Source organism: Drosophila biarmipes, unplaced genomic scaffold (assembly GCF_025231255.1).
Source record: "Drosophila biarmipes strain raj3 unplaced genomic scaffold, RU_DBia_V1.1 ptg000009l, whole genome shotgun sequence".
In the NCBI taxonomy this organism is placed as follows: domain Eukaryota; kingdom Metazoa; phylum Arthropoda; class Insecta; order Diptera; family Drosophilidae; genus Drosophila; species Drosophila biarmipes.
Window position 1 is genome coordinate 1912157 of NW_026114530.1, and position 6951 is coordinate 1919107.

The window sequence follows — 6951 nt, forward strand, 5'->3', positions numbered from 1 at the left end:
TATAATCAATTACGAGTCTGACTTTTGGAGTTCCGCCTTCATTGAAAACTTTTCTTGGTACTACTAGTACTGGTGAATTATAAGTACTTCTACTTGGCCTTATAATTTTTTCAGTTAACATTCGATTTATTTCAGAAGTTACAAAATCTGAAGCTGATTGAGCATAAGGGTATTGTTTGCTGTAAATGGCCCTATCATTTACGGTGTTTATTTCACCGCGGATATCTGTCCTAAATGGGATCTGCATATTTATTTTTGAATGCTCTTCATTGATGATATTTAGTATTTCGTTCTCCAGATCTTTTATTTGATCTGCAGACGATATTTTTATGTTGTGTATTTTTTGATTGTCGGGTAGTTCAACGACGGCGTGATCAGAATTTTTAAATTCCAAACATTTATTTCGGTCGGATTTCTCAACGACAGCGCGTTCAGGATTTTTAATTCCCAAACTTTTATTTTTGTTGGATATTTCTACGACGGCGTGTTCGGAATTTTTTAATTCCAAACTTTTATTTTTGTCGGATTTTTCAACGACGGCGTGTTCAGGATTTGTATATCCCAAACTAGATTCGCTTTGATTACCCATTTCAGATTCGGATCTGATTTGAGCTTTTTCATCAAAGTATTTTTTTTAATATAAATTCTTTTAATGGAAGAATGGTGTTTTCTTCTGTTAAAGAATGTTGGTTTAATATGTTTCCGTTATCATAACTTAATTTTTCTTCTATTCCATTATATTTAATTACTCCCTTAGCTGTATCAATTACCGTTCCTATTTTTTTAAAAGGTTATAGCCGACCAGTAAATCTGAGTCTAACCCATCTATTTCATAAAAAGTATATCGCGTATCAAAAATAGTTATCATATAATAATATTTAATTATTGAATATCCATTCACTGTGGATACTCTTTTGTAAATTGGAAGCTCGTTCTTATTTTTATAAATTCCTGTTCTTATATAACACGAGGTTGCCCCAGTGTCAATTAATATTTTTAATATTTTTTTATCTTTGGATCATTTCTAATTAAGTATGGTAAGCCTACTCCTGACTTTTGTCTAAAAAATGGTTCTCCTCAATGTTATTTAATCTTATCGTCTTGTTAGCCGGTTTGTTAACAGTTCCAGTTGGTACCCTTGCATTTTGGGCTTGGCCTTGCTGAGTGTGCTGGGTTTCAAATTTTATTATAGCCTTTATTATAGCCTTGATTATAGCCGTTGTTAGCCTTATTCTGAACCTGGATAGACTCGTCTACCTCCATTGGTTCCGTGTTATTTAAATATTTTAGAATAAATAACGAATTGATCGTTATTATTTTGTATTAAATCATCGATTTTATTTTTGACTGTTATGAAATCATCATGATCTGGTGTTCCCGCTATCCATTTCCAAATGGTGCCTATTTCATTAATGCCTCTTCTTGATCTACTGGATATAACTTGAGAGATAAGTATTTTGATAATTTTTAAATCGTGGGATATTTCCCAAAGAAAATATATAATTTATATTTCTTGTTTTCCTACTAATTTTCAGATCGTTCCTATGGCAGCTATATGATAAAGTCGTCCGATTTTGAGAAAATTTAATTCGAAATTCAATCCAAAAAAAAAAAAATTTTATTTCCAAACATAGCAGGATGTAAGTTAAAAAACACCGAAGATATAATTTTTCAATATTATTTTACCACTAATTTTCCGAAATATAGTGGTCCGATTTTGATAAAATTTAATTCAAAATTCAGAACTTATTTAAAAATGATATATCAAAGCTTAGAAAGGTATATTTTAAAAAACAGCAAAGATATAATTTATTAAATTTTTTCCCTGATAGTTCCAATAGGAGCTATAAAATATAGTTGTCCAATCCAGCTGGTTCCGACTTATATACTACCTGCTATAGAAATAAGACTTTTGGAAAAGATTCAGCCTGATAGCTTTAAAACTGAGAGACTAGTTTGCGTAGAAACGGACGGACGAACGGACATGGCTAGATCGACTCGTCGATCAAAATTTCAATACAATGAGTGAGAAAACACCTGTGTTCGTCGATAGTTGTACCGACGCAATCGGACACCCAAATACAGTCCTATATGCTGCACAACAACAAGAATATATACCCAATCGAAATTACCGCGGAATACCAATTGCAACAATTATGGACACAATAGAGGTCAATATAGAGGAAACTGTGGATGCCGTGGACACTCAAACAGCTACCACAACAATAACAACGGTGATAATCATAATGTGAGAAATGCCTACTTCGGGAAGCTCTCAACAGCTCTTAGGTACACAGCCATAGGTAGCAAAAAGGTTCATTCAATTAATATTAGCGTAAATATATATAACATTCTCAAATGTGGCTAAAGGCAAGTAATTAAAATTTTTGATAGATAATCTTGCATATATATCTTTGTTAAAAGACAATTCTGACACTTTTAACGACATAAATATTGACAAAAAATAAATATTCAGGGCATCAATCAAGGATTAAATCAATCCAAACGACTGACATCATTAGAAAAACAAACAACTAAATATATTATTCCGCACAACTTCCATATTGCTTTCCATGCCGTGTGAAGGAATTTAAGGAAAGATTTTATTAAAAAAATATAATTGTCAACTAGACTTCACACTTTTAAAAGGTCTGCTCAAAAGCAGGTTGTAAGTTAAAAAACACCGAAGATATAATTTTTCAATATTATTTTACCACTAATTTTCCAATATACAGTCGTCCGATTTTGATAAAATTTATTTCGAAATTCAGAACTTATTTAAAAATTATATATTCAAGCTTAGAAAGGTCAGATTGAGGTCAGATTGAGCTAGACGAAAACTCTAGAGATATAACGTCTTTTTCAACGAGCAATGGATCTTATCGCTTCACCCGATTGCCATTTTGTGCGAATGTTTTGTATTCATATATTTACAAAGCCTAGCCTAATAATTTTGTTAGAAATTTTAAATAGATCTCACAGTAAACGAGTATGTGTTTATAGTTATTTTAACATTTCTATTAGATTCGGTAAATCTCTTAGCTTTGGTAATGAAATTTACCCCCTTGCACCTGGATACCGAATAGCCTGTGCAGCCAGCACCGATCTCGTCCGGCGCACCAAGCCGGAATACGGAAAAGTAAACCGAAAGCGCTTACAAGAGCGCAAATCTTAAATTTTATTTAACTATATCAATACGCATCGATGTATGTAAAAACCAAAAACCAGATAACATACAGAAATAATTTCGTGCAAATGCCTAATGCAGGAAGAATTCAAAAGAAAAAAAAAGAGGGGAGCCCATAAAAACTTCCTTATTCTTAATATAAGAGAATTAAATAGTCAATTGTATGCTGAAAAAGCAACCCCAGTACCCTGGGGAGAAAATGTACAAATTAAGAAAGAGTTAGCACATTTTTATTTCAAATAAATAACTCCCAAAATGGGTTTAATTGACACCAAAACAGTGGACACCACTGCTAATATCATTAATAAAATCGAATCAAAAAATATTGACACCGATTTATCAAAAATATTATTATCAATAATTATTTTTATTATGGGTGCATATATTTTGTATAAAGCCTATGTGTACCACAATAAGAGTGTATCAAAAAGGGCGATAAATAACAAATCTAACAAATCCTGCATTTATAACAGTAACAGAAGCTAGATATAGACTCAGATATAAGTGCGCCAGACATAAAAGAAAACATAATGGCAGATCCAGCAGCCCAAAGGGCATACGCGTATATAAAAGATGTCTCGAACGCCGTTCCGGAATTTAACGAACAAAAGTACACCTTCAAAAATTTGTAACAGCTTTGAAGTTGGTTAACTTGACTAATGGCACATTTGAAGATTTGGCTGTAGAAGTCATTAAATTAAAAATTATAGGATTTACATTATACAAGGTGCAGAATGAACTGACAATAAACTCTAACTGAAGTAGAATAATACGGCTCCTGGCTCACGAGGTAATAAATCGAGTCAAAAAAAGGGGGTGGGGGTGACCCTCATTAGTCACGCATGGTTGCACACAGGTGTCATAATGACCTAATTAGCATAATTAAGTAATAAAAGTGTGGGGAAAAGGGGGTGGGGTTGACCGTTAGGTAGCACACAGGTGTTACAATGACCTAATTAGGGTGGTGTTTTGTCTTATCTTGTCTTTTCTCACCCCAAAGGTGTGTGTGAGGGGTGTTTTGTCATGCGTACAATTTGTGGTTGTTTACAGTGGTCTTTTTCTGTCTATTCAATTAGGGTGATATTCGTTCATGTAACCTGTCTTCAGGCTTGTGGTCAGCAGGTGTTGGTTTGAGGGATATTAGACCGCATTAGATGGGGGATGGGGTGTGAAACAAGCGTGTCTTAAATATTTTAACTCTATAGAGGGTGGCTCCTATTAGAATTTACACAAATTAGACAGTTTATTTAATCAAATACAAGGTAAACTAGTTTTAATTCCCCTCAAAATATTTCTTCAGTCTTGTGGTCAGCAGGTGTTGGTTTGAGGGATATTAGACCGCATTAGACGAGGGATGTGGTGTGAAACAAGCGTGAGTTCGAGAACTTCCCCCTCTTTAGCGAGCATTAGAGCATTAGATGGGAAAGTGAGCGTGAATATCTAAAGTATGTTGCTTCATACTTGTATTAAGTTAAGGGGAGGTTAATCTTAAATGTTCCAATTCTATAGTGGAGGAGGTGGTGGTTGTGGTTCTTAACAGAATATACACAAAAAGAAATGAGATCGTTTATTTAGTCAAATACGTTTTTATTTAATCATTTACGTGTTAAATTAGTTTCTATTGAGTTTTTTAGGTGTTTCCCATAATTGGAATGAATTACTGCGGTGGCTTCAACATCTTTAAAAAATTGATGAAATGATTTCAACTTCAAGATATGTTCCTTGAAAATCTCACTCCCATGCTCCTTTAAAGACTCTTCAGTTTTTGAGGAAATCATTTAAAAAATTTTTTTTTTTTATTAGGCTGAATGTTTATCTTAAATTAAAGTCTGGTGGATATAAGCCTTTGTATTATACTTGGAAAACAGATTTTAAATAATGCAACAGCTGTTGATAGACCCACCCCCGAAAACAAATTTTAAAATATATAACATTTTTTTTTTTTTGGTTTTCTATTTATTTTAGAATTTTGACATAAGATGAAATTAATTTTCTAACTCTATATGTTGAATTATAAAATGAAAATAAACCACAACTTTCTATGTTATCACTAGAAAATTTAAATAATATAAACTCCTTCACGTAAATACTTATGAACATTTCCCTTGACTCCAGCAGTAATTTCAAGTCCTCTTTTGAAATCATATTTCCAAATGTATTAATAAATAAATTAATTTTATTTATCAAGGAAAAATAATTCGGCATATTAAGATTGTTATTAGAGTCCGACATTTCGTAAACTTCTTTTTTCGACTCTCAAATTGCGAATGAAAGAATGAATGGTGAAAAGTTGTTGTTGTTAGCAGTTTTCTTTTGTGTAAAAGTTTAAGATTTTATGAGCATTGGTGAGCGAGCAGACACCATCTCGAGCATGTAAAGAACAATATAGGAAGTGGTTTCCATCCATTATTTTTAGAGAGGGACAGCCAACTCCACCAATGTAAATTACATCATAAATTTTTATAAATTATTGTATGAATAACCTTATTTGATATCCCTTACAAATTATTTCCTTTTTATACCCTTGCAGAGGGTATAATGATTTCAGTCAGAAGTTTGCAACCCCATAAAGTATTTATATTCTTGATGAGCGTCACAAGACGAGTCGATCTAGCCATGTCCGTCTGTCCGTCCATTTCTACGCAAACTAGTCTCTTTGTTTTGAAGCTATTAGGTTGAAGGTAGTATATAAGTCGGAACCAGCCGGCTTGGACAACTATATCTTATAGCTCCCATAGGAACTATCTTAAAAAAATTATATCTTTGGTGTTTTTTAACATATATCTTTCTAAGCTTGGATATAACATTTTTAAATTAGTTCTGAATTTCGAATTAAATTTTATCAAAATCGGACGACTATATCATATAGCTCCCATAGGAACAAAACCTCAAATAAAAATTATATCTTTTGTGCTTTTTAACATATAACCTTATAAGCTTAAAAATTACATTTTTTAATTAGTTCTGAATATATCATATAGCTGTCATAGGAACGATCGGATAATTGGTGGGAAATAATGTGAAACAAATTATAGCTTTGGGGCCTTTTGACATAATATCTTACAATATTGGGAATATAAATTTTTATATTTTTAAGAATTTCGAAATTATAGATTATTTTTTATAACTGCAAGGGTATAAAAACTTCGGCTTGACGAAGTTAACTTCCTTTCTTGTTTCTAATTATTTATTTTAAATACATTTGTGTTTCTTTGAAAAAATATACTTCATCGTACCAATAAATTTTATTATTATTTTATTATTTATTATTATTCATTTTTTATTCAATTCAATGAAATGAGTGTATGAGAAAATTAGAGCTCAAGATTGTTTCAATTTTGAATACGACTCCAATTTCTTTTAGAATAAATTTATTATTATTTCCTTGAAATCCTTAAACATCAATTGCAACAATGTTTTCACTCATGATTGATTGATTGATTGTTAGACAATCCGCTGAACTAGACCATTCATCGAGTTATATTCAACTAAACGATCATGTATCAGCACGCAATATACTTGAACATTTTCGATAGCGGGCTTTCTAAGTTCAATTGAAATCCCCACATCAATGGGTCCCGATTAACCATTTCATTTTGATATGATAAGTCTATTACGATAATAGGAGCTTTATTTTTAAACTCTGCAAGTGATAGTAAAGGAGATTCACTTCGATTATAGTAACTAGTTTGAAACTTGCAATACATTTCATACAGGTGAGCAAATCGATCTTTCGCAAAGTCCAAATTCAAGTCATGGTAGGG